At 32.2% G+C, this 17218-nt stretch overlaps 1 long non-coding RNA gene across 1 annotated transcript; it reads left to right on the top strand.

The window, feature by feature from the left end:
• The first annotated feature begins 9722 nt into the window (after positions 1 to 9722).
• LOC117286025 lies at positions 9723 to 15174 on the top strand. Its single transcript, XR_004517171.1, has 3 exons — positions 9723 to 9876; positions 11383 to 11477; positions 14882 to 15174. It is a non-coding gene; the product is annotated as an uncharacterized LOC117286025 (long non-coding RNA).
• Positions 15175 to 17218: the final 2044 nt, after the last annotated feature.

Here is a 17218-nt window from a genome sequence, read left to right as displayed (position 1 = left end):
TGAGAAAACTTCACATTCTCATGGGGGATGATATGTGAAAGAAAAATTACTCGTTCCAATTGGACTGATGGCAGACATAGATGAGGGGTCAGAATCTTACATTTTAATAGTAGACTTCTACAGGGAGAGGAGGGAAGTGACCATAATAAGTGGTGATTAAAATATTGACATAAAATATTCTTAACAATCATAAATTGTTCCCATTCTAATAATATGTCATTTATGAATGTACAGTATAAATAGTGGTAATAAGATTTTACTGTGTTAGTTGGGGATTTAGCTCAGTGGTTCGGTGGCCTGCCTTGCAAGAGAAAGGACCTGAGTTCAATCCCTGGTACCAGAATAAAAATAAAGATTTTACTGTGTTAAATTTCAAAGATGAAAGTTGTAGTTTACAAATTGCTACCAAAAACAATTTTTTTTCAAATAACCTCCAATTTCTGTACCATAAATTGACTTTAGAATTATGGTAAAACTTAGCAATGATGAAAAGTAAACCCCTCCCAAAATCTTAATTCATCCTTTGCCTCTCATAAAATAGTCTTTTAAATTTTTTCTCTTTGTGAAATTTGATCATTAGTAAGTCAGCAGAAAAAGAACTTTTCCCCAGAACTTTAAAGAAGTTTGTTCTTTTTACATCCATAAAAAGACAGTAGCTGGTAGAACTCTAGTGTCCTGTTATCGGGGAGCTAATAATACATTAGGGCTTCTAATGAAACAGTGTATTTGTCTCATGTTTTGATGACCAAGCCTGTTGTCTCTCTGCTTGCTCTTCAAGGCCAGTTAAGGCAAAAGACAAGACAGAAATATAGTCATCCACTACTAAGATTGTTTTTAAAATAGAAAAGTGTAGAGAAATGCTCTGAATAACTGGCCTTGATTTTTCATCTAGTGCAAGCATGGAGATAGCTCATAAAATGTAAGACTGACTTGTACATTCACATATCATTCAAAACATTCACCCCATACCAATTAAGGGCCTTTCTGCTGTCTCCAGGTCTAACTTTACAGGGGTCAGTGTAAAACTCTCGAAGTCTCCATCCATTGGCTCCTGTCAGCCCCTTTCCCTCTCAGAAAAGTGAACAGAGAGGATTGCCAAGAATATCTTCAAAGTTACAAATTATTTAGCAAAGATATGAACAGTGATTAGCTAAAGGTCATGACATGGGCAAAAACAAATCAGACTTAAAGATATACAGCAATTTATCAGCTGCACAATTTTAATAACAAAGATGCATTTTTATTTTTATTTATTTATTTATCTATTTATTTATTTTGGGTGTAAGGATTGTAGAAACATTGGCTACTTGAAATTTGACACTTATAACAAATAAGATTATTATAAGACTGATTTTTATGCATTCATAAATTTTATATTTAATCCTAAACATTTAAAATAGTACACAGGCCAGGTATGGTTGTGCACACCTCTAATCCCACCACTGAGGAGACTGAGGCAGGAGGATCACTGTGTTTTCAAGGCCAGTGTGGGTGACAGAATGAGCTCTAGGTCAGTCTAAACTACATAGTGAGACCCTCGGAAAATAAACAAAATGAAATAGCACTTGAGTTTTTTTAAATTATTGTTTCTGAAAATTTTATGCAGCAAATTCCGTGGTACATTGAGCTCATGAAGGTAGGCTGTCAGATATTCAGGGATTTTGGTGATTTAATCATTACTAAAATTGAAACTATATAAATTTGTATTTAAGAAACTACATTAAAATCAAAGGTAATAAATGCCACTTATTACTTCCACTTTATTTCCCACATTTCACTGTGATCTTGGTGTTATTTATGGTGATAGTACTGGTATAGTAGAATTACTGTAGTGTGGTATGTGAGCCTCTTGAACTCCTTATTCAATGACAATATTTTGGTTCCTGGATATTTTCCATAATAGGAATTATGTACAATACAAAAAAAGTCAACAAACACTATGAGTAAGGCTTCTTTTTCTTTCTTCTGGAGAGCTGGTTATTAAAAATTTGTCAGCGTAGTAGTGACTATAAATCCTATGGTGAAGCAGCTAACTAATTGGAGATCTTCATGAGAAAGGAAGAGGAACTCAAGAGGGTTACTACTAATAATGAAGAGAAATCTGGAATGCTTTGATAGATTCTGATGTATAGATATTTTAGTTTTGAATGAAATAAGGATCTTTGCACTGAGCTACATCCCCAGCTTTTTTAAAAACAATTTTAAACTTTGAGATAGGGTCTTGCTAAGTCACCAGGTTTTCCAGGCTGACTTTAAAGTTTCAGTCCTCCTGCCTTAGGCTCTCAGAGTTCTGGATGAAAAAAAATATATATAATATATGTATATATTATATAACTATTGTATATATAATTCTGTAAATTTAAACTGAAAAGACTTTTCACCAACTATTACAGTTGAACTGAAGGCTAAGAATAAAGAAGCAAAGTTCCATGTAATATCTTTAAATGTTTCTACATATTTTAATGAATATTAAATGATTATTGTGATTTATTTGAATTTATTAAAATATTGTTCTGGATACTGGATTTCTATAAACTGGTTACATGACAGCAATCCTGATATGAATTTGTTTTCTATAATTTATTTTCATGTAGACTGTCCTATAACTAACTCAGATAAAAGGAAGTTCAGAAATATGAGACTTAGAAAAATTTATGATTTCAAAAATAAGAGATATTTTCAGGCCATAATGATCATGTCTTTAAAATAGTCAATGATATTGTTTAATGCAGTTCACCATGTGGCTTTAATCCATCAGGTACTAGTCCTTTACTGGGATGATACAGTTTTAATAAGTTTGAAATTAAATATGTACACACATACATACATATATACAGTTAAAATTAAAGTCTGGAAATGTTTACCTTTTTATAGATACTGGGAACATTAACATTCTCTAAGACAGAATTATATATACATTTTGCATAAGAATCATATCCTAAAAATAGTAACTGTTAGAATATTTTGATCTTTTGATTTTGTAATTAATATTATGTATAAAGTTCACTACTTATTAAGTGTATATATATCCCTAAGTTTATAATAATTCTAAAGTACTTCTACTTTTATATTCAAGGAAAGACCTGTTAGAAAAAAATGTCCTTCCTGAGACTACATATGTAAATCAAGGGCTTTTCCTCCCTTCAAAGAGTAATATTCTGTATATTTAATGTAATTATATTCTTCTACTAAAGTTGTATTTTTAACTCACAATATTTTTATAGTTAAATATTTTCCTTATTGGCCATGCATCTTAATTTGAGAAAACTTAAATTTAATTTATTACTTGTAAAATTTTGAATTTCATATTATAATGATGCTTAGAATACTAAAGAATTTATATCTAAACTGATGTTTCTATGGTGCCAAGATGTACTATAAAATTTTACTTATGAGCATGAATGTATGTGACCTATTTGTAGAAAAGTGTCAATGCTTCTTTCTTTACTGTTTTTTTTTAATTGTGAGGAGAAATAGAAAAACTCATGTGATTTTTTTTTCAATGAATGAACTATTTAATTTTTGGTGTGTGAAAATGAAAGTCATATGTGATTTTATTTCTATGGACTATCTATCAGTAGATACAAATTTTTAAGGTCAAAAAGCACTTTATGGTACATGAGTCACCATGTGCTGGATAAGTAATACACAATAATACTTAGAAGTGAATTCCTTCAGGAAGACTTACAAATTCATTTATAAAACCTTTCCATGTATAAACAGACTTTGAGTTTAAGCCATACAAAGTAGGTATAGGATGGTACTGTGCACATTAGCCAATGGATATCCATTTCCCATGATAAATAAGAGGAAAAACAGAGGAGATAAAGAAAAGAAATCAAGACTATAATGGAACTAAAGAGCATGTTAACAGGACTTTACTTCTAGCATAAAATTGCTTCCTTTTTAAAATTTACATTTGTAAATTTTACAAATGTTGCATTTGTGTTCACAATGCATATTATTTTAGCATCAGTGCATACTGATACCACTAATGTTTGATAACACAGACTGCAGTTTGCTCTGGCTTCGAGACAAACCTCAACAACTTTTCTGAGAAACAGAACAATATGCGTACCTCTTTGAGAAACAAAAAAGCAAAAGGAATATTAGTTGTAGATTAAAAAGCCAATAGTAAGCCATATTTACTGAATATTTTAGATGTTTCTGGTTGCTCTTATTTAGAACACAAAGCCCCACATGAGCTGCATTAAACCCACAATGGGCATGCAAAAAGGACAATATAACTTTTAAATGTATTTCAATTACCATATGGGTAATTTCAGTTTTAAATTCTGAATTTTTGTCCACTGATTTTTTTCCCATAAAGGATCCTATGAAGACCATCAAAATGCTGTTGCATTTAAATCTATGTTTCTTATTCAGTCATATGCCTGTCCATTGGAGGCATTCATGTATTTTCCCTTTTAATGACTTGGAATTCAGACTCACAATACTGTGTTACTCCAGGACAAGCCAGGCATAGGGACAGAATTCTATTTATAAATGCATCTATGGCTAATCTGAAATTATTAGAAGGGAAGTACAGAAAAAAAACACAACAATTTTATACGGAAATATCAATGTAGTGAAATATATTTACTTTGTTACCTAAAATGTGACAGTAGTCCTTTAATCTATAAGAATAATCTCCTCTGCTGTGGCAGCAAATAAAAAGAAAGATGCATATTATGGATTCTTTGAGTATCAGCATATCACTCCTTTATAATATATCATGCTTCATTGTGACACATTTGCCCATTTGTCACTTTCTGCCATGTTCCTGTAGCTCAAAAGACACTACATTGCCCAACCTTTTTTTCTTCTTTTTTTATATATAGCAAATGGATCCCAAATATTTGACACTGAAAACTGAACTATTTTAAAAACCAAGCAGTCTTAGCAAAAGCTAGTTAAATGGATATTTCAAGATGGATACCAGTGAAAGTGGCTATTTAAATGTATATTGTACAGGTTGAATATCTAGTGAAATAAGTATTTCCTTTTCTTTGTGAGCATTTTATTTATAAACAATGAGAGCTCCTTTGCCTTTTATTTGTTTGTACTCTTTAAAAGGATTATATTTCCTTTTTGTTTCCTACCAGCAAAAGCAGATTTAATTTTTTATCAGTATAAAATGCTGAAATAGTCAAATTGTCTTTTACATATAAGTACTTCAAGTTAATGCTTTAAAACCTCCACTTAGATGAACACAGAAACATACACACAGAACATGTTAAAAATTTGGGATTTCACACAATAGAAGCTACAAGAAGTGCAAGCCACAAGCCATTTTGCTGTTTGCTACCTCTCAATGCTGATGCTGTCCAAACCAGTCGGCTTTGCCAATATCCCAATACATGCACTAGAATACAATGGAAATACCTAAGTACTGGAGAATAACTGCTACCGTGCACCGACACTTTCATATAATCATGAACGATGGATATTTTTGTCCAAATTGAGAGGATTCTCTGACATTAAAACAAGTTCTTTCATGATAACCTGAGAATTATTTTTTACTTCAGTCTCCTCATTTAGTTCATGAGATAGATATCCTAAAACTGAGTCAGCACCAAGGAGAGCTCCCGGCTTTTGTGCTTTCCTATTTGCACCAACAATGGTATGGTCATTTAGCCTTTCCAGTGTACCAGGCACTATGCTAAAGACTTTGGAGAGATTATTTTATTTTTTAACCCTCATAACACTGTGAGCAGCTACTGTTTCATTTTGTAGATGATTACATAAGCTCAGAGAATTTAATCAGTGGTTAATTTTGAAATTTCAGCTCTAAAACATGCTGATCCCTGAGAAACATTTTGCACAATTTTCAATTTTTGTTTTCTTAAATAACACGGTGTTTATGTTAAATATGCTAATACGTCATATTTAGGTTATACTAATGTTCAACAAGTGTTTATGTTAAACAATTAAAGTATTAACTTTTGGTGTTATGATTTGTGTAAAATTGGGACAGAATATTTATGTGGTTGATATCTGTAGGATATTTTAGTGAAAATATAATGAAAATTCTATTTTGACTAAGGCTTTTTAACATTTAAAATTTTCAGCTTTATTAAAGTAATTCCCAATTTGGCCTTCAGTTCCTCCCCATTCAACATTAAGTAAGTTCAAATTCTTTCAGTATCTGGCTCAAATTCCCGCCCCGCCCCCAGTTGATCTAACAGTAGATCTTTTGCCTTCCAGTCATATCTGGAAATTTCTGTCCCTCCTTTTTTATTTAGAAAATTATTCCAAAGCTTGAAAGCTGGCTTGGCCATCTTCAACTGTACAAAATTAACCTTAAACATCACTTCCTTCCCAAAATTTCTATATACAGAATGTATCTTTTCCTACTGTATGCTTCTATAATTATAGTCTTTTTACTGCCATCCCAACAACTGTGTCCTCAGCTTATTGTTGAAAGGCAATATTATAACAAAATATGCATAAAGCCCTCTGTATTACATCTGTGCCCATTGTCTTTGTGCCTCAAGTTAATTGTAAGTCATGCATTTTTAGCTGCCTATTCCTGCCATTTCTTAGAGTATAAACTCCTTGAGCTATTTCATCAAACTCATTTTTTCTATGAATCCTGGGATGGTTCCTCACAATAAATTAAATGGAAGAATATATTTAAAACAAATATAAATTTTATTTTGAAGCATTTCTTGGATTTTAATTAAAAATAAATCCAAGCCAGGAGTTTATAGGTTACATGTTAATGGTTATTAAAATTCAGATAAATTATTTTGCTCTTGTACTTCTTCTTCCTGCCACTTATGCAGATTTGTCATTTATTTTCTGTATGGTGCTCTTTGTATAATGTTCATTTAACTTTAAAAAAAACAGTGAAAACTCTCCATGCCCCAACACGCTCCTCTCAATCTTTTAGAAACATGTTTCAGTCATTTATTTTCTGTATGGTGCTCTTTGTATAATGTTCATTTAACTTTAAAAAAACAGTGAAAACTCTCCATGCCCCAACACGCTCCTCTCAATCTTTTAGAAACATGTTTCATTAGAGTCAGGACTTGATTTTTTTACTGTAAGTGTTGCAAACAGCTATAAACATATAGGGCATTCATTTGCCTTTTTTAAAATTGGGCTTTTTTGAAGTTGATAAGTTTTTGTTTAACTTGTATATTATTTTATATATTTTCCTTTTTATGAAAGAACCTAAAATATACGTGAATTAGTCATGCTTTCCTTGACTGCTCTCTGCCATTGTTTTCCTTGTCAATGCTTTCACAATCATTCAGGCCTTTAATCTGCTATGTGTATTTCTATGCACTTATAAGAAAAATATATTGGCTTCTATGCTTACTTTTGCTTAAATTCTAACAGAATGCATATTCTGCAAAGTGTGTTATTTTGTTTTCTACTTAAGACCTCTGTTGAAGAATTTTCTATATGAATAAGCATATACCCATATCACTTTTTTGCCTAGTGCCTACTTTTCTAGGTTAATGCTGTGTCATATTATTGGCTGATTTCCTATAGTTGATCATATATTTATTTAAAAAACATTCTTGTACATGTTTTTGTAAACATGTGTAAGAATTTCTCTAAAATATGTCTCAAAGTGGAATTTGGATAGATATTGACAGATGTGCTCCTCAGAGGCCTGCAGGATGTAAAAAGGACACATTTTCTTCATGCCTTTTCCACCCCTGGATATTATCAATCTAAGTTTTGCTGTTGTAGTTATTAATAATGAAATTGTTTTTTTTTTAATTTTATTGAGTTTATTGGTACATTTAAGAGATACAGTACAGTTACATTCATTGTTGGGATCATGTACCTCTACATGGCAAGTCTTGATTCTCATTTTTTTCCCTTACTAAATTTGTGCTTTTTATTTTGTTTTGGTTTGTATGCTTGTTATGTTTGTTTGTTTTGGGTAGTGGGGAATTGAACTCGGTTCCTTGTGCTTGCTTGCGAGTCAGGCAGCAGAACCACTGAAGATCATTTTGTAATAATCCCCCATATTCAAGGGCAATACAATATTTAAATCTTTTTTTTTCTTTTTCTGGTATTGGGGATCAATCTTTGGACCTTGTGCTTGTGAGGCAGGCGGCGGAACCACAGAGCTAAAGCCCTGGCCCATGGGGGGCAATACAGTCTTATACCCTCCCAAGGATGTCTGAAATTATGGACAGTCCCAAAGCTACATATACTTGTTTTTTCTATCCATATGTACTTATACAAAGTTTAAATTCTAAATTAGGCACAGTTAGAAATGAACAATAACTAGTAATACAATAAAAGGATTTCAAACAATACATTGTGATAAGAGTAATGTTAACATTCTACATCTACCTCTTATATTTGATTGCACTGTTCTCTTTATTCTTCTTGGCATGACGATGATGATGATGATGGTGTTGCTACATGGTATAAGGCCTGTGTAATCAAATGTATCCAGGCAACTATGCTAGGGTTATTTGAACACCAGCACTCTGATACCTGACAGTAATGTGATTGCCAAGAAGACCACTAAGTGATGAATGGGTGGGTAGCAATACAGTGTGATTACACTGGAAAAAGGGACGGCTAATATCTGGGACAGGATGGAAGGGAATAATGTGAGATTTCACCACACTACTCAGAATGACATGTGATTTCAAGCTTCTGTGTTGCTTATCTTTAGAATATTTCATTTAACATTTTCAGATCATAGTTGTTCACCAGTAAGGGAAACAGAAAGCAAATCATGAACAAAGATTAGTAACTGTTTTTATTGACCAGTGTTAATATTTATTTTCTTTGAATTTGTTGGTTAATATTCCCATTTTTATATTTTGTCTTAAGTGTAGAAAGTAGTTACATGTTTTTATATTTCTATATAGTGAGATATATAGATAGATACATATTTCCATATCTATAGACAGATAGATAGATAAATAGATAGATAGATCATGTATTTTGCCAGTGGTCTCTCAAATAGCTAGATTTCTCCATATATTCTCTACTTCTACTGTGTCTTACTCTAGATGGCCTTCCCTTCACCAAGAATGTAAATTCATGCTAATATATTTTGTTCAAATAATACTATATTTTATTACTTTATATTTAGCTATTTAATTCGTAGCAACCATTTTGTAAGTGTGTATTGACTATACATTTTACTTTTATCCAACTGCTTCCTTATCTTTAAAAAATTAAGACAAGTAGATAAATTAGATCTATTAAACTTATAAAAACAAAGTCATTATGCACAATCAAACCAGGCCTTTAGAAACAGACTACAACCCAAGGGCCCATAAAATATAATTATCCCTTATTTGTACTTGTTGTTTTTACAACAGTTACTAAAATAGCCTGAATTTCACATCTTTTCTTCCAGGGAAGATCTTTCCCTAAGCAAGTCTTCTGGTATGTCAATTATATACATTTGGAAAAATATCAAGTTCTTAAGGAGACAGGTCACTACCATGCTCTAATCAAACAGGTGGAAGACCAGAAGCCAATTCTAGGAATAAAATCTGCTGACCCGAAAGACAGAGAAGACTAAGAATGAGGAAGAAATGGCAGGTGCTTGTAGGAGCAAGAGCAGCATAAAGAATGGAATAAAGAAGGCAAGGTCTAAGATGTCAGGATTTCAAGACGTGAACAGGACAGGCAGGTGCTTGACTGGCATAGAAGACATGGAAGTCAGGTGAAAATTTATCACAGCCTTCCTTTAACTGTTATTCTGTAGACAATGCTCCTGAACAAAACTTATTTGGAAGTGAAAATGACTGTGAAGAAAGCAGAAATATTAGCTTCTGACATTAATTCCAGAAGTTATTTCTAGATACTTATGATGTAAAAGAAAAACTAGACTGGAGACTGCTGTATCTTTTTGTCTTGGAAAGAAAACTGCATGATCAGGTAATTGGAAAGGTAATTCTACTCTAATTTCTTGATATGTTTTATCTTTTAAAATATTTTACAATAATTTTTTGAGATAGGTACCATTAATCTCATTTCAGAGATAGAAAATCAGACTAAAGTGCCCACAGAATAAGAGTCAGGATTCGAGCTTAAGTAGTTTAAACTGTACATCCTGACTAGTTTACTTCTCTGCCCTTCCAACTATAGAGGGCAAATATACATGCATTAATGTCCTTCAACAGTTCTGCCATGCTTGGCCTCTAGCTGACTTTACCTAAGTGATAGCTATCTAAAGGACCAATTTTGCTGATTTCACATACAACATTTTCAAAAGGACATTTCTCAGTAAAGGAGATGCGTATGATCCCCTCAGCTCACATTTTGCATTGTTTTGATCTGTGAATCATATTACACAGATTTACAGAGCAAAACTCTCCTGTGGCAGCCTTCCTTTATGAAACTGACTCATCCTAGAAAGATGAGTTTGTTCTGTCTGAAATGCCGTTGTCAGAATTTCTTAGCAGGTGAGAAAACCAGGACAAAATTAAAAATGACTTTCGCAGCACCACTGAGATTAGAATTTAGAGTCCTTCACCTCCCAGTAAAAAAATACAATATTCTAAGAACATTTACCTGAAAAAGCTCCACACATGCTTATAGCAGTTTGCTTTCATGGTTTGCAATAGTAAAGCAAAATCTCTCAGATTCTTGAAAAACCCTATATAATGTGTTTTATGGAATCAAAATATCAGTGCCCTTTAGCTCAAGCAATAAAATTCACTTTCATATAGAAACTAGCTGTGTCTTTAAGCATTCTTCATAATCATAAAATATCAAGAGTCACTCTATTCATTTTCTTGAGGCAGAGAACATGTTAGTTTGGGTATTTTGTTGTTGTTTTTCCAAGAATTCACTCACCAAACTTTCATATGATCACAAGCGACTTAATTGACATTCAGAAGAATTACCATATTAGATATTCATGTACAACAAGTAAATCCCAACACAAATATATTTGAAAAGCAGAGATTCAAGGAACACCTAGTTTGATATTTAAAGAAAAAAATGCATGGGTTTTTTTTTATACTTCTTTAATTTAAGCCAAGTGTTTCTTTTCTTTGGTCTTTAAGTGAAGAGGGTGTAATTATTCACACTTACCTGTAGTTCCCTATTGATGTTGGTTCATACTAGGTTCTCTCTTGTTTCATTCATTCATTCATTCATTCACTCAGTTTTTTTTCAATCCCCATTTCTCACTGATAATCTCTTCCAGAAAACAAATTCAAATGCATGCTCATTCGTAAACTTTCATTTGTGTTTATTTATTTTGTGCCAGTATATTTTGTGTATAGTTATTTCTTATGACACGTTTTAGTCTGTGCCACTAAAGACTGAGAGGCTTAAATACAGAAAATGTTTATTTCTTACAATTTAAAATGCACAGTCCATGATCAAGGGCCCAGAAGATCCAATGTCTGATGAGGACCCTTTTATGGTTTGCAGATGGATTCTGTGTATCTTCATAACAAGAAAAGAGGGGGAGCACTTTACTGTCATAACCTGCACAGAAAGCTCACTTTATAAATTATGGTGTCAAGGTAAGAATTTGGTAAAACTCATATTTTCATAACACTGTAGTTGCTTACTTACTTGGGACTTGAAGTCCTATTTACTAGGCTCTAATTAACTTCTTAAACATACTACAGTCTACTTATTCTCCCAAAAGTAGTTGTAATAATGATTTGCTCAAACTTTGATCTCCTTTTAAGACTACATCCACAAAAATGTTGATGACCATTCAGTTTTTCATTATTGCAGAGTTCTTTTTAATTTTCTTTAGTTCAGGATGTGTGTGTGTGTGTGTGTGTGTTTGATTATCTTTACATTCTATATCTCCGGAAATGCCTTTCTGGTTTATTTTTCTCCTTCTTTAGAGACCTATCACATTGGTGATTTCATGTTAGACTTTGCAGTAAATGCCAAAACCATAAGGTCTTTACAATATTTTTCAAAATATCCATTAACATGTAATATAGTAACAAAATTAGATTGGGTCGTTAAGTGGATCATTTTTCTCTTTCTTTAAATTCAAATTTATTTCAACCAGAGAAAATTTTTACTGAAGTTTCAGCTGTATGTAAAATTTCAAGTTCAAGTTTCTTTTTTCCATTAACTCTTTAAGAATGTTATATTGGATTTTTTTGTGTGTTGCTTTCATAAATCTGATGACCTTTTATTTGTATTGATGATTTTGAAATTTTTTAAATTTTTACATTATTAATATTATTATTATAAGTCCACACATGAATTTTATGTCTTAAATTTTCTGTTTTGAAATCCTTGAGTTCATTGCATTTGAGGTTATCCATTCAGTTTTATGATGGAAAAGCTATTTTTGTTAATTTTTTACATGTATCCTGATTATCCTCTCATCTTTTCTCCTTTATATTTGTATGATTTTATTTCTTTCACTGCCTTCTGGGAAAGTTTTTTTAATCTGGTCTAACCACTTACAAATTTGTTGTCTATCAGATACAAGTTCTTTATTATTTTAATAACATCTTTTTCATATTTTAAAACTTTGTGCTTTTTGTGATGCCATGACTTTACTGCATCTTAGTCATATGTTCTCTAATCCTCTTAGGTATCATTTTATATCTCCTTTGCTTTTTTTTCAGAGGTAACTTTTAAAAAATTATTGTAAGAAAAACACTTAATATGATGCCACCTATCTTCACAGTTTTAAAACTGCACAGTATAGCCAGGTTGCCTACAAAGTACAATGTTGTACAATAGACCTATAGATTGCATTCATCTTGGAGCCCTGGAGCCCTGGGCTAGCAAGTCCCATTCCTTCTGATCCCAGCCCTTGGCAAACACTATTCTACTTTTACTTCTATAAATCTGGCTAACTTTAAATATTTAATATAAATGGAATTACAGTGTTCATCCTTCTTATTTATTTAGCCCGGGATCCTCAGGGTTCATCCACGTGGTCATGCTTTAGAGGATTCTCTTCTTTTTAATGGCCAAATAATATTCCATAATGTTAATTCATTCATCTACCAATGGTTGTGTGAGTTTATATCTCTTGACCATCATGAGTAATGCTGCTACGAATATAGATATGCAAATATCTCTTCAAAATCCCACTTTCAATTTTTTTTGGACAAATATTGAGAAGTAGGATTGCTGATAACAAACTCTGTAAGAAGGAAATTAGGAAAGCCATTCAATTTACAATAGCATAAAAAATAAGATACATAGAAACATATAATGAAGGACATAAAAAATTGTTAACTGAAAACTATAAAGCATTTATATTTTAAAAATTAGCTGGACGTAGTGTTGCATTTCTGTAATCCCAGCACTTGGGAGGCTGCTGCGAGTTTGAGGCCAGCCTGAACTACAGAGTGAGCTCAACGCTGACTGAACTTTGTTAAAACTGAAGTATGGGCAAAACTCTGTGTCAATAAACAAACAACATCCAAAGAAAAAAAATTAAAGAAGACAAAAAACAGAAAAACAATCCACATCAATGGATTCAAGAAGTTACCATTGTTAAAATATCTATACAACACAGACTGATCTACAGACCCAATATATTCCCCATCAAAATCGCAATGGATTCTTGGGAAAAAGAGAAAATTTTGAAATTCATTTGGAATGTCTAGAGACCCTGAATAACCAAAACAATCTTGAAAAATAAGAAAAATCTGGATGCAACCCTCCTCATAATTTAAAATAAGTAAAAGGGTATGGAGATGGCATAGGAGAGATCTATTGACCAATGAAATAGAATAAAGAGACCAGAAATAAATTCACACATGTACAGTCAACTAATTTTGAACAAGGTGTCAAGAATACACATGCTGAAGAAGGAATAGACTCTAACATACAGGGATGAGAAAATGATATCTATATCTAAAAGAGTTTAATTGGATTCTTAGAAAATTCACATAAAGCGGATTATAAATTTCACAATGAATTCACCAGAATCCTTTAAAAATAAGGAAAATTATTTTGTGACATTGTTCTAAGATGATTTCATAAATATGACACTTAAAGCACAGGAAACAAAAGCAAAGGTAGACAAATTCGAACTATACAAATTAAAATTTGTCTATGAGGAAAAAATAAGAACCAAGATACATTATATAAATATATAAGATCCCAATGATGAATGTAACTTTAACTGTATTGTACACCTAAAACATACCAATAAACTTAATGGAAAAAAAAAACCTTTGTGTACCACAAAGGCAATAATCAATAGAGTAAAAAGACAATCTACGAAATGAAAGGAAATACTTGCAAACCATGCATCTGATAAGTGGTCAGTTTACAAAATACAGAAAGAATAATTACAACTCCATATTTAAAAAATGATTTACTCCATTAAAAAGCAAACTAAGAACTTGAAGAAACATTTCTCCAAAGAAAGTATTCAAATGGCCAACAGGTATATGAAAAAAGTACATAAAATCAGTAATAATTCAGGAATGCAAGTCAAATCACAACAAAATATCCCACATTAAGATGTCTATTATTTTCAAAATAGAAAAGCATTGGAAAGGATATGAAGAAATTGGAACTTTTGTGCACTCTTTGTGGAAATGCAAAATGGTACAGATTTCATGGAAAATAGCATGCAGGCTGTTTAAGTAAAGACGCTTCTTTTACATTTTTGGTCAATTTTTTTGTTTCTGTCTCTTTGTTGCCCTCATTTGTCTCCAAGGTAGTCATCTGCCTCAGTTGTGCAGCTTTTTTGACTTGTGAGTTCCTGTTCCCTGTAGGACTTTAGGAGGGCCCAAGGGCCACATACATTTGAGGAGAGGGGAGGGAATATGTGTGAGGAAGAGCTCCCCGCAACCACAGAATGCTTGTTGATAACCCGTCCTTGTTTCCCTGGAATCAGCTGACACTACATTAGGCGTGATTTTAAGCTCTTAGCAAAAAGGACAACTGGAAACAATATGCATCCTGTCTTATCACCTTGCAGGAGTGATTACACGCTGTCTGTCTGAGGTAGAGAGCTGCATGCCTGAGAACATCATACCACACCCGAGTTTTCCACTCTTCAATCTCAGGACTTTCGTGTTGTCTGATATTGCCCCCTTCTATTCCCTGGTGATTAGTATACACTAAAATATTGTAAAACAAACAAACAAACAAAAAACCAAAAAGAACTTGCCTTGAAAAACCCGAAACTAGATGAAAATCTCTGTAAACAAGTAGCATTTGAATGCTGATTTAAACAGTTAACTGTCTCTTTGTTTACAGGGCAACTCGAACTTTGGACAGAAGTGGTACATACTAAATATTAAAGAATTACTGTTAATATTTTATGTAGTAATGGTGTTAGAGTTATACTAAATAAAAATATATTTTTGGGTCTACTTCCTGAAATGTTTAAAAATTAATATGTATGATTTATATCAAAATAATTGAGAGGAAACAGGTTGTAATACAATGCAGAATACAAGTAAAATAAAATTGGCCATAAATTGAAACTTAATAAGGGTAGTAAAATAGTTTATTAACTTTTCTATGTATAATTGTTTACTTTGGAAATTTTTCACAGTTGAAAGTTAGAACTTCACTGAAGGAAATTTTTTGTGCACAAGGTTTAATGCTAATGATAATAGAAAATACAGAAAACAATATTTTGAAGAAAAAATTATAATTATCATTTTGACCTATCTTTTATAAATAATAATTAAGTATTAATTATTTTTCTGTTGTTCCAACAAGAATTTATTGGAGCCTTTCTCAGTATGCAGTCCTGAAATTAATAATCTAGATTTAACCAGGCATGGTGGGACAGGCCTGCAATCCCAGCACTCAAGAGACTGAGAGAGAGAATTTCCACGAGTTCGAGGCCAGCCTGGGCTATGTAGTGAAGTCATGACCAGCCTAAACTGCAGAGAAAGACCCTGACTAAAATAGTATTACATATCTGTATAAACATATTTGTACTCATACAAGAACACAACAATATAAACATGAGTATGCTTATGGATATTTTATTAATTCCCTTTTTCTCTTCTTTATTTAGGTTTTGGAAATGTTTGAAATATTTTCTGCCTATTGACTAGAAGTCAATATAGTTTTTCTGGAAAGGGCTAGGTAGTAAATATGTAAATTTGCAGACCATATAATCTCTGTTGCTGTTACTCATCTCCGTTGTTGTAGGAGGAAGGCAGCCATAAACTATGCATAAACAAAATGATATGGCTATGTTCCAATGAAGCTTATTTTTTAAAAAGCAAGCTATGAGCCAGACTTGACCTATACCAGCTACGTGATTATACCTGATCCAGAGGTACTTTTATGTGTTAGAATATGGTTCTGAGATAGAGAAATCTCATACAAATAGAAAATTATCTATAATGAATGACTTAGATTTAGTTCCTCAGGAAGATAGGGAGATGGACTATAAAATGCTTTGTAATGTTAAGGTATTAAAATGTTATATGTGACATAAGCTTAATTTATGAAGAAAAAAAAGTCACACCTACCCCAAGTTAAAAAAGTATTCTAATAGACAACTTAAGAATCAGCACAATGAAAACTCCTAGGCACTGTTCCAACCTGAATATTTTCTCATAAACATACAATTGAAAAATGTTAAACAAAATTTTCATGTTCCTTCTGAATAATTAATGTTTTTTTTTTACCCAGAAGTTACTATCTAAGAAAACAAAAAGAAACTTATTTATCTAAAAGAATCATATATTTCCAGAACTCCTTACATTGGACACAGTGGGGTCTGGTCCATTATGTTTACAGCATTTCATTACAGTTGCAAAGTTATAACTGGAGAAAGACAATGTGATATTATTTGTATTATTATTTATGTTAATAGAATTGTTCATAATGCAGTTGTTATTAATGATGTGATGTTATAAAAAGAATCCTTAATTATTAATGCCATTGATACAACATTATTAATTTTGGTACTAAAATGAACATTTCATTATTCCCAATGCAATTATATTGTTAGACAAGTTATTGCTAATAGATTATACTTTCTGCAGCCTTGTTTTGGCACCATGGTAATTAGCTGTAGGTTTATATGGCCGAATGAAAAATTGGTGTTGAGATTTTATTTCTGAGTAGTAGAGGATCAGAGCACTAACTCGTGGAACAGAGCTGAGTAAGAAGACTCATTGGCCAAACTTTTTCAGCTTCTGTCTGTTGTGATCTGGATGACTTCTCAGTCATATGCTTGAAAGGAAAGCATAGCCAACTGCACTAGTGTGTAAAGACGTGGCTGCTGAAGGGCCTTCTGTCATGTCACATTTTCTACACAGTAAATCAATACAGAAGTCTCTCT

Source organism: Fukomys damarensis, unplaced genomic scaffold (assembly GCF_012274545.1).
Source record: "Fukomys damarensis isolate Sample0158 unplaced genomic scaffold, DMR_v1.0_HiC HiC_scaffold_14, whole genome shotgun sequence".
NCBI classification, from domain to species: Eukaryota; Metazoa; Chordata; class Mammalia; order Rodentia; family Bathyergidae; genus Fukomys; species Fukomys damarensis.
The sequence above is the reverse complement of the archived record's forward strand: the minus strand, read 5'-3'. Positions and strand labels throughout refer to the sequence as shown.